General features: G+C 44.0%; 1 protein-coding gene across 1 annotated transcript in view; it reads left to right on the forward strand.

The window, feature by feature from the left end:
* Window positions 1-18573, forward strand: part of LOC311030709 (thyroid hormone receptor alpha) — a 132175-nt gene that overhangs the window by 47510 nt on the left and 66092 nt on the right. The window contains exon 4 of the mRNA XM_084036642.1: window positions 16070-17273. The gene's annotated coding sequence lies outside the window, so the exon portion shown is untranslated. The remainder of the gene's footprint in view (window positions 1-16069; window positions 17274-18573) is intronic.

An 18573-nucleotide genomic window follows, 5' to 3' on the forward strand; every position in this document is an offset into this window, starting at 1 on the left:
CCAAACAATGGACCGCGGGCCAACTGCCGTCACCTATGAATAATTTGTAATATACTTGAATATTACCTAAGCATATATTTAATAAATTGCACTGAACTTTGAACATCCTAGTTTAAACACGAGATGTTGACTACATTAAGTGAAATTGTCTCAGCCAACAAACCACTCTCTTAAAGTTTCAGTGTATTGGATACATTGTAATACATTTGAGAGCAGCAGATACAGAAATACTTCTTGGAATATTTTGGGCACACTAATACAGAAGCATAATGTTACACTGTTTACTAGGGTTGTAAACGATAAACCGATGCGACCGGGTATTCGGTTCAACAAGTGAGAGATAAGGCTGCATCGGTAGCAGCCTCCTCAATCGATACGAATTATCAAGGAATTCCTAGATGAATCGGTTACAGAGTCATGGATCGGGTATCGCAAGACATTGAAGCAGTTGGCGGCATTCCACCAGCGTCTCTAAAACAACGCGAGAGCTGAAGCTGCCCGTAGCTGGCTAGCTGGTATGAGTTATAAACAAGGGACAACACGGAACATGGAGGAGGTGGAGGTGGAGAGGTGGGCGCAGCACAGGTAGGCGGCTGCGACGCTGCCGTGTCGCAGGCACTCCGCGACCGCACGTGAGAGACGGACGGCTTTGAATGTCAATCACTTGTGTCTCAACTTGCGCCATAAGAGGCGACCGCAGCACGGGTAGCGTCCACGACACTGTCCTGTGATCGCCATCCAACCATTCAGCCAGACCTTTTTTTTTGGTCCATGTCTAAAAATAAATGAATTGACATGTGATTTTGTTGTTCTGTTTTTTTGTTTTTGTTTTTGCCAGTGCCATAGAGCCACAATGCTTGGGGATATGTGCTATTTTACATATTTTATAAAATATCTACAACAAATATTAACCGTAGAATCGAATCGTATCGTTCTTACACTGTATGGAATCGATTCGAAACGAACCGGTCTGTAATAAAAGGATATCGTTTTTGAATCTAATCGTAACCTGTGTATCTAGATGCATATTGAATCGTTTATCACAGAGAGATGTGCAACCCTACTGTTTATTGTGATAGGGAATACGTTGCCACCTGGGTGTTTCTGGTCTAGAAACACATGTTGAAAACAACACAGTCACCATTTTTTGGTTTATATATATCTATTTTTCTTCTATTATTTTTTCGATTTTTATATTTCTACCAAAAGGTTGACCACTCGATTTATCTTCAATCGCTTCCTCTGAAGACGTTCAATCAAAATTGATCCAACGTGATACGTCAATTAATATGTAGAAGCTAATAGAGAAGATATTTTTGTATATTTTTTGTTCAAGTTTCTCTTTTCCTCAAGCTGCTCCTCCTGCATCCACATCCTCTCTCCACTCCGTCTGATCTGTGTGTGCGTAGGTTGATATATGGAAGTGTGTGTGTGTGTGTGTTTGTGTGTGTGTGTGTGTGCCTCTGAGTGCCTGGAAAGCAGAGAGTGGTACTTCCCCCTCTTTTTGGCAGATTGCACAGGGTTCACTTTTCATGACTTTCGTTCGGTTGCTATGCAACCGCGGGGAGACGTTTGCAGCTAATCCATACACATAGCTTTTCCCACCTCCATATGCTTCCTCCATGTGATTCCTTCCCTCTCCTCTCCCGCTCCACTTCTCCCTCTGTCCTCTCTTTTTTTATCCAAATGATCAGTTCATACCCTGCCTCTCCTCTTCTGTCATCCATGCTGCATCCCCCCCCCCCCCCCCCCCCCCGAGTCTTGGCTCAGCTGCTGGCAAAGCTTACAGCATCCAAGGTCAGCCATACTGACAAGTGGGCCAATGTGTGTGTGTGTGTTTGTGTGTGTGAATGCAAAGAGCATTCTGCACAGTATAGCGTGAGCGTGTCCTCATCCATACGTACCGTGTGCACAGATGTGTATAATGGCTTCAGTGTGTGTGTTGTTTTGACCCGCCTGAATGTCCTGGTTTCTCTCGTGCACTTTCCCATACGTCAGCGCCTGTGCATGTACGCGTGTCTTCATGTCCTCATACTGTACATGCCTCCGCGTGTCCTCGGCTGGCCCGCTTGTATAACTGTCCCCGGTGGTGTAGGAGGCGGTGTGCTGTGTGAAGCACGCATGACCCGCCGGCTGTCTGCAGCCCCTTCAACCTGCCAACGCCGACCACCGCCTGTGCTGAAGCATAGCGTGACGAGAGATAGCGTTCCTGTCCAAGAGGGAAGCAATGCACATTTTCAATAATTACATGAATTTGTTCGCTCAGTGTCCAGTTAGTGTGTAAACGAGTCGGCACGGCAACAATCACGCAGGATGTTGTCAGAGCACATGCATGAGAACAACAACGAGGAGTCCAATTAGATCACATTGTGTTCCAAGATATCTACAGAAGGGCCATTAGTGGTAATTGACGACAGCTGAAGATGTGTTTTTTGTTGAAACAAGGAAAAGACAAAAACATTTTTTTAATGTGACGCTATTAACAGGAGGTTTAACCCTTTCATGGAAAACAACTGTTCAGAATAGTAGCAATCAGGGGAGGAAACGGTAATGCATATATGGATATGATACTCACTTTTGGGTGCGTAGTCTTTCTAAACACGTATTTTCTAATGGTGGGACATTATGTCGAAATATCGATATATCGTGATACTGATCCTGCAGCGAACGTTATCACTACACTGGCACCAAATAATGATGTAAAAATTTGATCTGATTAAAATATGCAGGTGCTATTTACTGATTCCAGGCATTAAGCCTGTTACCATTTTGCCTCACCAGAGTCATCTTGGCCTTCTGCCAGTTTATGTCTGTATTGGAATGATGTCGCATGTAGACATGTTCAGTCTGTGTGTGTTAAAGAGGGACAGAGCTTAGACTGTGAAACTGACACCACAATGCAGTGAGTAAACACAGCATACCATTAATTCCTGCTTTTGTCTTTCAACTGCTATTTTTTTTCTCATTCAGATACACAGATATCGTGATGCATATCGTAGATGATTATCTTGCATTATACTGTGTATCGCAGAATTGCAGTATTGTGATATTGTTATCGTGGGCAAAATATTGTGATATTATAGTTCTTGTGTAACGCAGTATTGTGATATCGTGGGCAAAATACTGTGAAATCGTTATAGTGTATCGCGGTATTGGGATATTGTTATTGTGGGCGAAATAGCGTGATATCATCGTCATCTTGTATCGCAGAATCGCAGTATCGTGATATCATGGTTATCGTGAGATCATCGTATCGTGAGTTACTCTTTGATTCCCACCCCTAGTATTTTCACAGACGTTGTACGACAAAATGCAATTTTCTCGAGGTATAAAATGATCGATCATGTGTAGTTCACGTCGCATTCATATGGCGTCAAAACAATATTTGTATCTTGCCACAGTACGTATTTTTTCCAAAGTCTGGTCCACCAGAAAGGACTTAGCAGGGCTACAGAGCTGGAGGGGGAATCGGAGGCGTTCAGGGTAGCGTTTCCTCTCCCTGTATATTTTTGCTTCATCGTTTATTTTTCTTCCATCTCCACCTCATTGACACGGCTGCGGTCGATCCGTCCACTTAACTCTATTATGTACACTTGTGTTCCGGTTTGGCTGACTCGGTGGCCTTTCTGCTGCCTGATGGCATATCCTATATGCTGACAGGCCCTCATTACCATCAGGTTAGCGTTTTTGGGGTGTTCTTCTTCTACAGACCATTAGAGTTGAGCCCCGAGGACCAACAGTGTCTCACACTGGTTTTTCAGTGTATTAAACCATCTTGTGAAACTTGTATTTTGCTTACTGCAGCTTTCTCTCTCTTAAACCCCCGCAGTCCTTGTTTTTGGTGTTAGAGTAACATTTTTTTATTCTGGCAGCTGCATTGGAGACGATGGGGCCGAGCTGCTCAAATACTAGAATTCATATTTAGGCTTCAACCAATTTGTACAAAGGTTAACACTTGAGTGACAATGAGCAGGTTTACGATTTAGTATTTTTATCGGTACGCGGTATCGGCCGACAACCATAGCCCAGTATCAGCATCACTGGGAGTGATTTTCTCATTCTGAAAGATAACTCGACCAAGGTCACATGAGCATGAGTACAAACAACGGCCGTGGCAGACATCGCGTTTTGGTCGTCTCAGTTTTTTAACGGATAATGGGTAAGATAGCAGGTCCGGGGCCATCGGGTAGCTCAGTTGGTGCCCTATGTACCGAGGCTAAGTCCCACTCTCCCCCTTCCATTCTCATATTGTCCTCCATAAAGAAAGGCAAAAAGGCCAAAAAATATTAAGTTGAAAAAAAGATAGCAGGTCTGAGATCAGATAATACACAGCCATGACTTTGGGAATTGCTTCTAAATGAGAAGATTCACTTTACTGCTCCCAAGTGTAAAAGAAAAAAAAAAACAATCAGCTTTGAGGGTTTCGTTTTATTCTTTGCCGGCTGCAACCCATTTATAAGCGTTATGAGAATTGCTCTGTTGTTTAGATGTAATTGTCTGTTGGGTGGAGGAGTCTGCTTCATGGAGCTGTCGTTGAATCAGTAGAGCTTGAAAAACAAAGCCACACTAATAAAAATGTATTTTCCAATCAAGCGGCGTACGTGTGTCCCAGAGCAAACGGCGTCCCGCCTAAAGATCCGCCATGATTCCCACACTGTTCTCTGCCATCTAGGAAGCAGGAGTAACTTCTAATCCATCAGCTCCGGGTCTCATTAACACACTCGTTTAGTTTCTCTCCACGACTGGAAGATGCTAATCCTCACCACGGCTCTGCTCCTCCTGACCGGACTCATAATCAGACGCTGCCCTGTGAGGTTCGCTGACTCAGCTGTGAGTTCGCTCATTGCCTCTGCTAGCGCCAGCTGCTCATGACTCACCATCCCACTTTCGTCTCCACGCTGCCTGAACGCCGCACGCGCCGCACGTCGGACCCCCGATCAGCGCTGAGTGGGTCTTAATGAACCGCAGGCCGTCACAGCGGGAGGCAAACCTCCACACTTAACCAGCTGGACATGAGTGGAATATTAATATTCTTCACATTAGAGTCAAGCTGGATTGCCTATCTGTGATTTATCGCTTCAATATTGTGAATAGGGAGGGGACTATTGAGGATTTAATGGCGGAACGATCAAATTAAGTTGACGGTGGTGATTTTGCATCATGAATATGGCTATCATTGTAGGCGAGAAACAGAACCTGGTTTAAAGAAATACACCAAACAAACAGCATATTTATATGATTATTGAGATAATATCGTGAATCACTATGATTTTGGCCGGGACCATCGTGCCATTAAATGTTCATCGCCCTGTGACTACTTCTCTTATCTTGGTTTTAGTTCCCTTTTCACAATCCATTATTGGACTGTTGTGACGATGTGACGGACTGCGTTTGCCGTTTTCACACCTCCACGCCTTTCATCCTCGACCTGTTCTCGACGCCACCCAGCCACGTTCCCTTAAAAGAATATGCAAAGCAAATATAGTCCCACTAGCGAGTGATTTGGCTGGAGTTGGTGGTTTCTGTGTGTATAAATATATTTATATATGAATCTATGTATCTATGAAGATGCGTTGCTGCGCCCGAGCCGCAGGTGCATCTTGGCGGTGAAAAGATGATCAAAAGGAAGCAGATGTGTTGGCTGGTGTTAATGAGGAGGAGAGGAAGGAGGCGTTTGAAGAAGACGGTGTGAAAAACGTCCCTTTACTCACTGACGACAGCATCCAGCCTTAATGGCCCACTTTCTTCAGGGTCCATCTTCCACCCAGGATGTTGGGCTCTTTAGTCTGCCGCTCCATTACGCCGGTGAAGAAACCCACAACATGTTCCCGGTGCACTAAGTTCACTCTGCTCATCAATTCAAGCCCTGGAAAGACCTTGTGATATGATATTATTATATTTCATAAGGAATTAGAAAGTAGTATATATGAGAAGGTTTATTGACTTTACACAGGCCTAAAGATCATTTTGGAGAGAAAAAAAATCAATTGCAACAAAGCCTTCCCAGAGTTTTTATGGCTCCACGCCGGCGATGGCCACGGTTTCAGTTTGTCCTTCTGTGGGCGATCACTCAGGAACGCCTGCAGGCAATTTCAACGTCCACCTGCACTCAAGGATGAACCGATGAGAATTTGGTGGCCAAGGGTCACTGTGACCTCACAGAACACATGTTTGGCCATAACTCAACTTGAATTCTGTCATGACTCCCTTCGGATGCTCTGTTGAATTTGGGATGTGACTAAAAAGGGTATTTGTTCATGTTTCTCGACCCTATTTTCGAGAGTCTAAATTAATAGTTCCATTTTTATCGATTCCGGATCACTCAGAGCGCTTGCCGAGGTGATCCGGGACGTGTTTGACCACGTATCTCCTGGACAAGGACGTAGCAGGAACATTGATCATCAAAGTCTCTGCTTTTGTTCCTCCGTTTTCCTTGAATCACGTGAAAGTGTTCATGATGTTCGATAATGCCGAAAGTCCCAGAGAGAGATCTCACGAGTGCGTCAAACATCTTCAGCGGTTCTTCCTGCAACAGGATTTTTTTTTCATCCTTCTCCTTTAACTTTAACGGGAAGTACATCAGCGTCTCCCGCCAGTTAGATAGCTAACGGGAAGTGAAGGCTCGGGATCAACACCCGGAGGAGGGAAGTCAGACTTGACTCCTCCCCTTCCGCTTTCTGTCTCCATTCCAAAACTCCCTTCCAATCAGGACACAAGAGAGCTAGCAACTTATACGTAGGCAAGGCAACTTTATTTGTATAGCACATTTCATACACAAGGCAGACTCAAAGTGCTTCACATCATACAACAAAGTGAAAAAAAAATAGAAGAATTAAAAGAAAATAAAGGCAAAATTAAAAATGCATTACAGAAAGAAAGGAGAATAAAAACATATTTGCAATAATTAAAAACAGTGCAGACATTAAAAGATTTAGAATAAAGCTATGGTGAACATAAAAGTTTTCAGTCTAGTTTTAAAAGTGGTCAGAGTTGGGGCAAGTCTAACATCTTCAGGAAGTTTATTCCAGCCATTTGTTGCATAGTGACTAAATGATGCTCTCCCGTGATTGTTGTTTACTCTGGGAATCACTAACAGATTGGTCTCAGAAGATCTTAGTGGTCTAGAAGTCTTATGTAGTGGGAGCATATCAGTGATATACTTCGGTCCTAGACCATGTAGTGATTTATATGTGAGCAGGAGGATTTTGAAATCAATCCTCTGACATACAGGGAGCCAATGTAAGGATTTAAGAATTGAACGTATGCCTGATGTTGTTCTGACACGGCCGTCATCAGTCGGAGTTGTTTTGGTTCATCTCTAAACTCTGGCAGCGGCATGCTTCAGCACCGCCCACGACCATTGTGATTGGTTGAAAAAAATACAAACAAGCCAGAGCATTTGTTTTCCCCGATCCGGAGATGTGATATACTGTAGCCAGACCTTCTACTGTGAAGACGGGGCTGGCAAGCCAGACTACTCGCCGGTTAAGAACACATTTGCTCCTTGAGGATGGAAATCATGTATGTATTTGCATACAAAGTGGGGAGAGTGAGTGCAGAAGCATTCTGATGCCGTGAACAAGCATACTTAGAGGTGTCAGCTTGTGATGAGATCACCCAGGGTGCACGTTAATGGTCCAGCTGCAGACAGCACCAAAGGTTACAACCATTTCATCTGTTTGATTGAAATTCTTTTGTTTGTGCCAAGTGAACGCTGCCTGTGTTTTACAGATAATATGTGCCACATTTCATGGGTATTTCCAGGGAATTTGCGAGGGAATTAATAGGAAATCCTTCTGAGTTTATGGAGCAGTAAAATAAAGTGTTAGCTTCCTTTCCTCTCATAAATCCGTCCATCTGAATGACATCTGCGAATACGAATCCTTGTCCACAAGTTTAATATTTCTGCCTTTCAGCAGTCTCAGCTTCTGTATACATCGTCTTTAGAATACAGTACGTCTTCTTCTGATGTGTATCATGTTGTTACCGTGCCTATGCTCTGTTGTAGCTCAACAGTGAGATTACAGTATTTGTATTCGCACGACGGCAGTAAAAGAAGACTTACAGCGACGGTTTGATTCATTAGCGTGTTATCCGAGATGTTATCGCCGTTTCTTCGCCAACTCTGTGGCGTCCTGATAGCCGTCAGATAAAAGGGGGAGAAATCTGTTCGCTGGGCCGGCTATCACATGAGGGAATGCTCCAGAGAGGCTTAAACACTGTCAGAGAAAATATTCATTACACACTCCCGTATCAGCGGCACCGCACCACACCCAGCATGAACAGGGCGCCGGGATGTTATCAGACTCTCCCCGTATTGTTAGACAGGCCTCACCGATTTCATATGTCTCATTGTTCCTCCCTACACTTTCAAATGCATATTCCTCCATCAACACACACTGACTAACAAGCATATGATCCTAATTTTACAGCCCAGCTACTTACCAAATAAGAAAAAAAAGCACATGCAAGTGGAGCTTCAAAGCAGGGGACATCACATTCAGTTCCGTTCACAGATAATGCTCTGATCTTTTTCAGCGATGTGTAATCAAACATTATCCGACGCCTCTGTGGAGGCGACGCTGGTGCTCAGAGGCATCATGTTTCTGTGTTGCCTGGCAGAAATGTCCTCCTGGACTCCAGGATCAACTGTTTTAGGTGGTAAAAGGTCAAAGGTTACATCGTTGTGGGGGATGTGATTAAAATCAAATATCACAATTCTGACCCAAATATTGTAGGGCTGGCCATTGGTGCTTTTGCAAAAATATTTCAAGATTTCTATTGAATGTTGATCAGTGATGTGGACATAATGACCAAGTGGCTAAAGGCACATTAGAATAGAATGCAGGAATAGCATCCGGGTGAAGCTGATTAGTCGACGATTCCATCCAAGGAGCGCAATCCGCCTGCCGCTCTCGCTGTTGAATCACCGTAGTGACGGAAAATGTGGTAATGAAACAAAGGATTATTCATAAATATCAACATGGCGATATCAAAATCAAAGAAAAGCCCTACATTCAGAGCACTCACATAAGAACGTAGAACCATCAGAGGCCTGGTGTATTTCTGTCTGCGGATCACTACAATGTGGAAATTAGGACCAAAACCAGGCAGCATTATTCTGATATTAATACATATCTCAGCCAATAGTGTTGCTGTTTTGACTGTTTTTCTTATCGACTGTAGGCAAGACCAATCACATTCGACTATATCATTTCAGGGACACCTACTGGTAATTACATCACTTTACTGTAATTCAACCTTTAAAACCAGGAAAAGCCAACACTTGAGACACAACACTGTTTGAAATCTAAGACAATAGGTAGTCTCATATCACAATATCCATAATATATCAATATATTGCCATTCAACTATATGTCTAGAATAAAACGATAAAGTGATGACATCCACATGTAGAATCTGTAGGCAATGGGACTTTGCTGCTCTGCTTTCCGTTTCTAGTCCTGTCCAATCAAGTCCTTGTGGACAGCAAATGTACGGAACGCATTAGCCGAAATGCAACCGGCTATCGCCTGAAGATGATTACGCTTTTATTGCTTTAAAAGTAGCTTGTAAACTCACTTGTGAAGCAGCGCCGTGGTCTCCCAGCTCCAACTCTTGCACCTCAAAGGAAGTCTTGGCCCCGATATCCGCTGGCTACCCAGAAATCCAGCCGCTTAGCCCCTAAAGCGTATCCGCCTTCAGGCAGATGGCCGGCGGCTTGTGAGATGATTTTGGGGAGGCACACGACCACGAGGCGATGATTCTAGTTTAGCCTGGTGTGATTGTAAGACACAAACACACACACACACACACACACACACTTGGCTGCGTACCCACAGTTGCTACTGCAGGGTGTGTGTAGGCGGATTTGTGGGTGTTTAGGCTGCAAATGCCAACCATGTCCAAAACCGTAGGCCAAATAGTCACAATAACATTTTTTAAAAAGCCCGAGATACAGGCACTGTATGACCTCATCACTACCTGCTGCCAAATATTGAGACAGAGGCCCGGCCAAGAAAGTGTGCACATGCGTGCGGTTCCAGGTCAGTGTGCCAGTCTTAGATAAAGACATGTCAGCCGGCTCAGAGACAATAAAAACGCCAAGTTTATTAAGGCCTGGAGGATTTCTTCCCCTTTTTCGTTTTCCTGCCTACTCTCTGAGGTCATAGGTCACGGTCAGATACAGATAATCGGCCTACTCAATTGCCAACCAGCTCCAAAGTCCCACATTCTGAATCCAAAAATCTTTACTACACAGCTAGAATGTTCAGAAATGGTGCAATTAAAGTGCTTCCAGTATAATAAGCCAAAGGCATTAACTTGTGTTGTTACTTTTCTGGCTGTGATCGGGAAAATAATCCATCAATGTCTGAAATGTGGAGGTGTTACATACACAGTCACACAGTATTGTTTACTCCCTTTCTTGGCTTTGATCGTTCACATTTTCAGCCACCAGCTCCTCCTCCCTCCACTTGCCTCTTCTGTTTTTCATCCAACCTATCTCTAGTATTTCTCACTTTCCAGCAGCCAAATGGTCGTTAGTTTCGCCGGTGGATGGAAGGTTTTATTCTTCCTACGTTCACACAGCTAATTTAGACGGCAACCAGCCATCAATTCCAGGTTTCTATTGCATTCTGACACTCGCACTGTATTTCTGGTAAACTACTGATAGAAAGCCTGTCACTGTACTCAGGGGGGGGGGGGGGGGGGTATTCCTCTTGCTTGTAGACTGATGCATACTGTACAAATGGTTCTTTCCTCTCATACCTATTCTCTCTCCTTCCGTCTTCCTCCACAGCATAAATCTTAATATCGCTTTCATGTGACGTTTCCTGCTGCCGGTTCATTAGTCCCCTCTGCTGAGGTCTCATTTATTTGACTGGGAAACTGTCTCTGGGAGGTGCTGTAGGGCTTCTGGAGTTCTTTTTTTAACACCACAAATTAGAAATGACAGGTGCGTATGTATAAATCTAGAATTGTAACAAAAACGACCACACAGAGACACAGAACAACCACATAGACAAAAAATGACCACACAAAGACACAAAAAAACCCCAAAAAGACACAAAACGACCACACAAACACACAAAACGACTACAAAGACACAAAACGACCACACAAAGACACAAAACGACCACATAGACACAAAACGACCACACAAAACGACCACACAAAGACACAAAAAAACCACACAAAGACACAAAACGTCCACACACAGACACAAAACGACCACATAGACACAAAACGACCACAAAGCCCCAAAGGACCACAGAGACACAAAACGAACACACATAGACACAAAACGACCACAAAGACACAAAACGACCACATAGACACAAAACGACCACACAAACACACAAAACGACCACAGAGACACAAAACGACCACAAAGACACAAAACAACCACACAAAGACACAAAACGTCCACACACAGACACAAAACGTCCACACACAGACACAAAACGTCCACATAGACACAAAACGTCCACACAAACACACAAAACGACCACAAAGCCCCAAAGGACCACAGAGACACAAAACTACCACAGACACAGAAAGACCAAAAAGTCACAAAACAACCACACAAAGACACAAAACTACCACACAAATACAAAAAACGACCACACAGACAAAACGACCACACAGTGTGGTAGTTTTTGTGTCTTTGTGTGGTTGTATTTGTGGTACAAAACTACCACAAATACACAAAACGACAAAAACCCTAAACAATCATGAAGATACACAAAATGAACACAAAGAGACCATAAAGACAATAATGCCCCCCATCCCCCACAATAATGCCCCCCCCCCCCCCCCCCCCCCCACACACACACACTTAGTGTAGTTAAACCCGCCCCCGGTTAGTGGGTGTGAAGTTCGGGTGCCTCTCGCTGTAATTGAATATGAGTTGTGTTGGAGTGAGTCAGTGGAAAGGACTTTAATGTAGCCGTCTGTCCTGTAGCGTCAATGCATCGCTGAGTGGTGCTCGCAGGGTTAAGAGGACTCGAAGCCCAGCGGTCTGCACATAGAAACGCTGGGCGACGTTGATTGTGACGGTTGCTTTGGTTGCCGCCACTGACGTTGCAGTAAAGCCTCCACTTGCGTGTTTGTGCGTCTTTAGGATGGACATGCGTATATGTGAAGGAGTCACACAAAGAGAGAGAGAGTGTGTGTATGTGTGTGTGTGTGTCAGACCCAACCCAAGAGCAGCTTGCACAGATGGAGGAAGATTAACAGAGTGTGTGTGTGTGTGTGTGTGTGTTGTGTTTGTGTGTCTGTACATTGTGTGCATTCAAATGTGGCTTGCCAACAATAGATGTTCCACCCAGCATCTACTTTGCATATTGAGCAGGTACTGTGGATTTTGTTATTGCAGAATGCCTTTGTTTATTGGCCTCCATCACCACTTTCGGAGCCATTGTGACATGCAGGAACACAACCCCATCACACGCTCACGCTCGTGCATCACTTTCCGCGTGCAGCATGTCTTTGACAGCATGCCACAGGAGAAACCTGCCATTAGAATACATGTAATTGCGACCGAGAGTCGTCAGAGCTTGACAGATGTTATTTTTGGTGATCCACACAGTAAGTGCTTCACCACTCCCGATGTACCTTTACTTCTGTGTATTTAACCACGGGAGCGAAGTACCAAATTACACCGGTGAAGAGCAAGAACCCCCTCAACTCAGAAAATGCAGAAAAAAAGGAGACTGTTAAATTCTCTGATCGTCTTCTGACCAATCTCTTGCATTATGCATTGCATTACTCCTGCCCTGTGTTGCTGTTCGGTGTTTTTTTTTAGCTTCCATCTGTTAGTGTCTCCTCTCTGGGTTCACTGTGGTCGTAAATCCATACGAGCTAAGTCAAGGGCAACTGGACTTTCTTTAACTTATTCAAGACTTGCATTTCTCATGCAAAAGGCTTCTTCAGGTCTGGTTGACTGGGAGGCATGCTTAGAAATATTCCTCTCATGAAGCCTTTAAATGCCGGGAACCCAGTCGACATCTTCCTCATCCTCCTGGGGGAACAAGCTAGGGTATCCCTGGTCAGTTGGGATGTGTAATCCCCTCCAACGTGTTCCAGTTCTGCCTCTGGGTTTTTTTCCCTCCAGTAAGACATATTGGAACAAAACTGCTGTGGGGAAATCTTTTGTCTCTGCAATCTAAATACCACAATGCATCAATTTGATGCTCTTTGAGAGTCTTTATCTATAAACAATGTGGTGCTCTATTAAAATCGACAGTTGCGTCGGGATCCCCATTCCTCCCCGCAGGGAGAGAAGGCAAAGTGACTACTAAGGTGCTTGAAATCCCCAGCCGACCTAATGTAGCAGAGCTGCATAGAAATACTGGATCAGGCATGAAAATGAGAATCATTACATTTGTATCAAACTACAAAATTGTGGGATCATGACGTGTTAGACTTCATTTCCCAACATCACACGTCCAGAGATGTTAATGTTGCGCAACCGCACATCGCAATGTCGACTTTTGATGCAAAGGCAGAACGGGATAAGACATTTACAGAAGCAGTCGTTTTTTTTCCGTTACCATATAGCCATGGTGGATGGAAGTGAAATGAAAACCAAAGTTGCCAATGCAAACGTTGCTATAAAATCCTACCCAGCAGGAGGATTAGATCTGTCTGTGACTGTTGCACGACTGCCATATTCGTGAAGATTGTCTGATGAGTTTGCGTCCCAGACATGCCAGAGGTCACAGTCTGATGATGGCTGAAATGAACCGAAAGTCCGATTGGTTTGACAAAGACCTTTAGTGGCTCCAAACGTACGACTATTATCTCTGAGAAGAAACGGCAGTACAGGGGATGACATCGATACAGAACCTCTCGGGGAGATGGTCAGAGTGGATAATTGGGTCATCAAAGTGTGACTTTGACTGGGAAGAACATTGTTCATTTCCCGTTTCCTAGACAGTAGAACATTACACAGCATTGATTTCTTTAAACTGTGAGTATGATCTTTCCCTCACCTTTACAAGTAGTTTCTTTTCCCTAAACCCAAGTACAACTCAACCACAGCGGCTGTAGATCAGTCAGGGAGGGGGTTCTCTGGCTCTAGGGAAGGAAATCCACCACTTCCACTCCTGGTTGGATTTCCGGATATATTCTTGGCACCCAGAGGATAAGTCTGACTGTTATTGGGGGATACCCCTGACTAGCAGCACATTTGTGGTGCAGAGGGAATATTTGCTACGGATATTCAAAGTACTTACAAATGACTTTGGGGATCATCTGACTTTCCCTTTGAGTTTGGTTTGAATCTTCATGGACTGACTTCAGATATAGTCCCATCGTTGGCTCAAAAACAATTTGGTTCACAACATATACATTTGCTGCTAATTAGCAAATGTTGGCATGTCAGCAAACATGCTAAACTTTTATGATTGTGTTATACATTAATCCTGCTAAACACCAGCATGCTAAACACTGTGCAGAGCTGCTAGCATGGCCGTAGACGCTTTACTGCTTTATAGTCATTCAGCAGTAGAAATTCCATATTAGATCTACTCCATGTAATTGTGTATAACTAGATTGACTTAGTTTCTATCTTTTCTAGTTTCCCAGTAGCTATTGTGACCAGATCTCTTAGGGTGAGGATGTGCAACAGCAGTGTGAGCAGCGCTCGGCTTTAGAGGATGGGGATCCGGCAGGAGTGGGCGGTTTTAATTTCACTGCTGGTGGGAGCATTCGGTCAAGAAATAAACCGCGGGTTACCAGGATTTATCAGAAGGACGGAGTCAACAAATGAAGTTGAAAAGCAGATTAAAGCAGGTCATGAACCACTTTCCAGCTGCACAGGGCTGCTGTAAGCTGGCATCTGTATCAGCACAACTGATTTTAACAATGCGCTTCATTTCTGCACACAGAGTATATTTTTATGAATAAAAAGGCATTTCCATGTTCTGTCATCTATTCCATTACTCTTCCTGGCATTGTTTCTGTATTGGTATAGAGGAAAGGGTATCCTATCAAAGTCATGGTTTTGGTATCGTGACTATGATTACTCATTGTGTTTTGAAACTATCACTAGTGCTCAGTGGATGGACATTTTGGAAGGCATCTGGGAATGATGGTGTCCTGCTGATAGGGCTGATGGATACAATATAAAGTAGGACAGACGGGTGAAGTGAAGGTAATGTCGGGCTCAGTGGTGATTGAGACGCTAACGTCCGGACAGATTCTGTGTTTTTATCTGATCGACACCAGACAACAATCAGTCAAACAGATCCTCATTTAGGGCCCGATGAAATCCGTTTGAAATTTTCTAAATTCTGTGTTTTACAATGTAAGAGTATTTTTTTTTTATCAGATGGTGTCTCATCATGTGGTAGATGAATCCAAATAAAAAAATATGATAATTTCATTCAGAGGCCATCCAAATATGCACTTTTACCATTTTCAAATTTGCAATTCTGTCCACGTTTTCCACATTGTGGAACTCCTAGCTACGCATTGTTCTCTGTGAAGTTTGCCTGAAGTGATGTGACATGTTCCATGTGGAGTGAGCACTGCACCAGACTGCATTTAAAAAATAGCCTTTTATATGTTTGATTATCAACGGTCATCAGCTTTAAAAGTGACGTATGTTCTTTTTAAATTGGCTGTGCGGTGGATCTAGTGGATGCCAATCTGAAGAGTTGTTGATGTGAATTTACAAAAGCGGATGGTAAATATTTGGAAAGCCAACTGATTCATATTTAAAGAAACTATAAAGTGTTAAATTTAAGAACACAATTTGGTGGGGAGGTCAGCGGTACAATGAGTGTTTAAGTTCTTTCGATCGTTGCCAACATGTCAGTTTTGCAATGTTCCTCTTGTCATTCACACTGAGACTGTTAACATCGTTGTTGTGTCTATAGAATTCAAGGTATTGGAATTAATCAAAGATATTCAAACGATACCCAGCTCTAGAGCGGAGTGCTGTTTGAGTCCCGATACAGCGCCTTGAGATTCCGTCTGTGAAATCACAACCTGACCCCATCCTTGTTCCAATGGTAATGTAGCCAGATTCTAACCTGCCTCTGTGTGTTGTCTTCCATAGGTGAGGTCCCTGCCCAGGTTAAGAGGCGGAGCCCAGCGTCGACTTCTTCAGATGGACTCCGGGAAACCACCAGCATTCTTTTTCAAAGGACATAAGATGGAAGAATCCACCGACTGACACAACACTACCTTACCTCCCGCCGTCCTCTCCTCGTCCTCTGATCACATCAGCGAAACACCTCTTCTGCTTTCTACCTCCCAGAGAAATAGAGACGGAAACACACAACCCGGTCAAAGCAATTAAATATCTCTTATCAGTTCCTCTCTCTTCTCTTCGTGCAACATTTCTCCATTTACCTCAGGGATTTTCTCCCACTGCCTACCTCCTCCACCGAAACAGCCAACCCAGTGACTGGAACGCAGAGCAAAAAACACACCTGTGACCTCTCGCTGCTGTTACCATGACAACCTGTATTGCCTCTCAAGCTCTCCTCACTGCACCCGTGACGACCAGCAATGACCTTGGACCTCTTACCACCTGCCAGCTCAGACCCACTCACTGCCTAAATTGTACCGATCCACACTTGTAGCCGGGGGCCTCGGGCACGTTGGTACTGGGAGGAAGAGGCTGGTGAAGAAGGAGGAGAGCTCACACACTCACAATCGCCTCACCCTTCTGTACAATAAACCTGGCAGGAAACGATATACCTCAGCAGACACACTTTCTATACAGACACTCACTCAAGGAAACCGAAGGGAACTTTCTCAGCAGCATTCAGTACATGCTCACTCTCCTGGTGCTCCAGTCTACCCAGTAGACAACTACCTTCAGCATCTTCCATTGGCCTTAGAGGCAGCAGCAGGCTAGCAACAGTAGCCAGGGAGGCCTCCAGAGCAGCAGAGAGAGAGACTCAGGAGTACCGGCCGGCAGGCCACTTCATCTCATTCTGCTTCCTGGCAAAAGTCCCATCATACACAAGCCTTGTGATCCAACCAGCAGTCTCCCAAGAGGTCCTCTGAAACTCACAGGAACAGACTCAGAAGCTCCCCCTGCCTCCAGATTCACCCGTGTGACGTCTCCGGAGAAGTTAAACTTCTTCAGGGGCCCCGTCAGCTTTTCACACTCTGGAAGCAAGTCTCAAAGACTACAGACGTCCCTGGCAGATTTACCTCGGAGCATTATGAACCTTAGAAAGTTAGAGGACTAAACACTGAGCCCTGAGCAGGAGGAGAACGCCATCAAGAGTCAAGAGAAGAATGCAGCCGTGAGTTTCACATCTCGTTTCTCAGCATGTTTCCTCCTCAGTAACAGGAGGCTCTGCAGACCGGAGCGGAAATAATCTCTTCTTTTTTCTTGCCCTATAATAAGCAATGCAAGAAAGAAATACACTTTTCACATTTTTCATTTCTTATCGTCTCACTTCTTTGAATCACTAAGTGACATTTAAATGGCATTTCTGCCTTATTAGATGATACAGAGTGGAGACAGACAGCTTTGTAGTAAAGGTCATTAACCCCTGCAACAACACGCAGCTTGGCAAAGAAAGCTTCATACGGAAGAGATTTGGCTTGAAATACAAGTTCTGGGAAGTTTGTAGCTTCAGTGTGATATGATACACGGCAGTTATTCAATGAAAAACATGGAGATTTTATCAGTAAAAGTACATAGCAGAATTATTGCCAGAGGCCTTTAGTTAACATTTAGATCTGCAATTCTCCTCGGAGCCACACGAGGGAGCCTGAACGTTCCGATAATTGTAGCCTACGTTTCACATTGAATCTAATATGAAAGGCTAGCGTCCATGAGATTTCAAATTTAAACCTGGATTTTTTTACCCGTACTAGCATGGTTTGCTTTCGGGATGGCGATGTCTGTCTGTCAGTCGCTGGTTGATGCAGTGCATGCTGGATTAAAATATTTAGTGATCAAATGGATTGATTTTGTTCCCAGACAATGTATTCTAATGATTTTGGTGATCCCGCAGTACCACTATCAGGACATTTTGTAAGCCTTAGCGTTTCATCCTTCTGATCCATTCTCATAAACACGATGTCTCAGGAACGCCAGTAGGCCCGTCTGCCCAAATGGATGTGGATGAAATCATTGGATTTTTTAAGGTCAAAGGTCAAGGGAACTGTAGTGTTTGTTGAAGTATCCTTGGGCACGATACTGAACCTCCAATGGGCGTGTGAATGTGCATGGTGTGTATGAATGAGGTCATCGTGATGTGATTGGTGAATCATGAATCCTGTGTGTGAACGGGTCAAAGTGACTTACTTAATTCTACTTAATTATACGCACATAGAATCTGATCAAATAAACATTGGTGGCAGTTATTTTACTGGCATATTTTAATTACTGTATAGTGAGTCACTGGGTCTCTAATTGAATTGAAAGACAGGTAAAGTGGAAAGTCAAGGTTTTTCATGGATTTAAATGAAGGCCCACTGAGTTTGCTAAAGTTGAAGTTCGGTTATCTGGTCCGTTATTTTGCGATTTAGCTATAATTAGTTGTCCCTGAATATGGATAGAGAATAACGTGAATGGTGAATATCCTTTTTAAG

This window comes from Eutrigla gurnardus, assembly GCF_963514095.1.
Source record: "Eutrigla gurnardus genome assembly, chromosome: 20".
Taxonomy (NCBI): domain Eukaryota; kingdom Metazoa; phylum Chordata; class Actinopteri; order Perciformes; family Triglidae; genus Eutrigla; species Eutrigla gurnardus.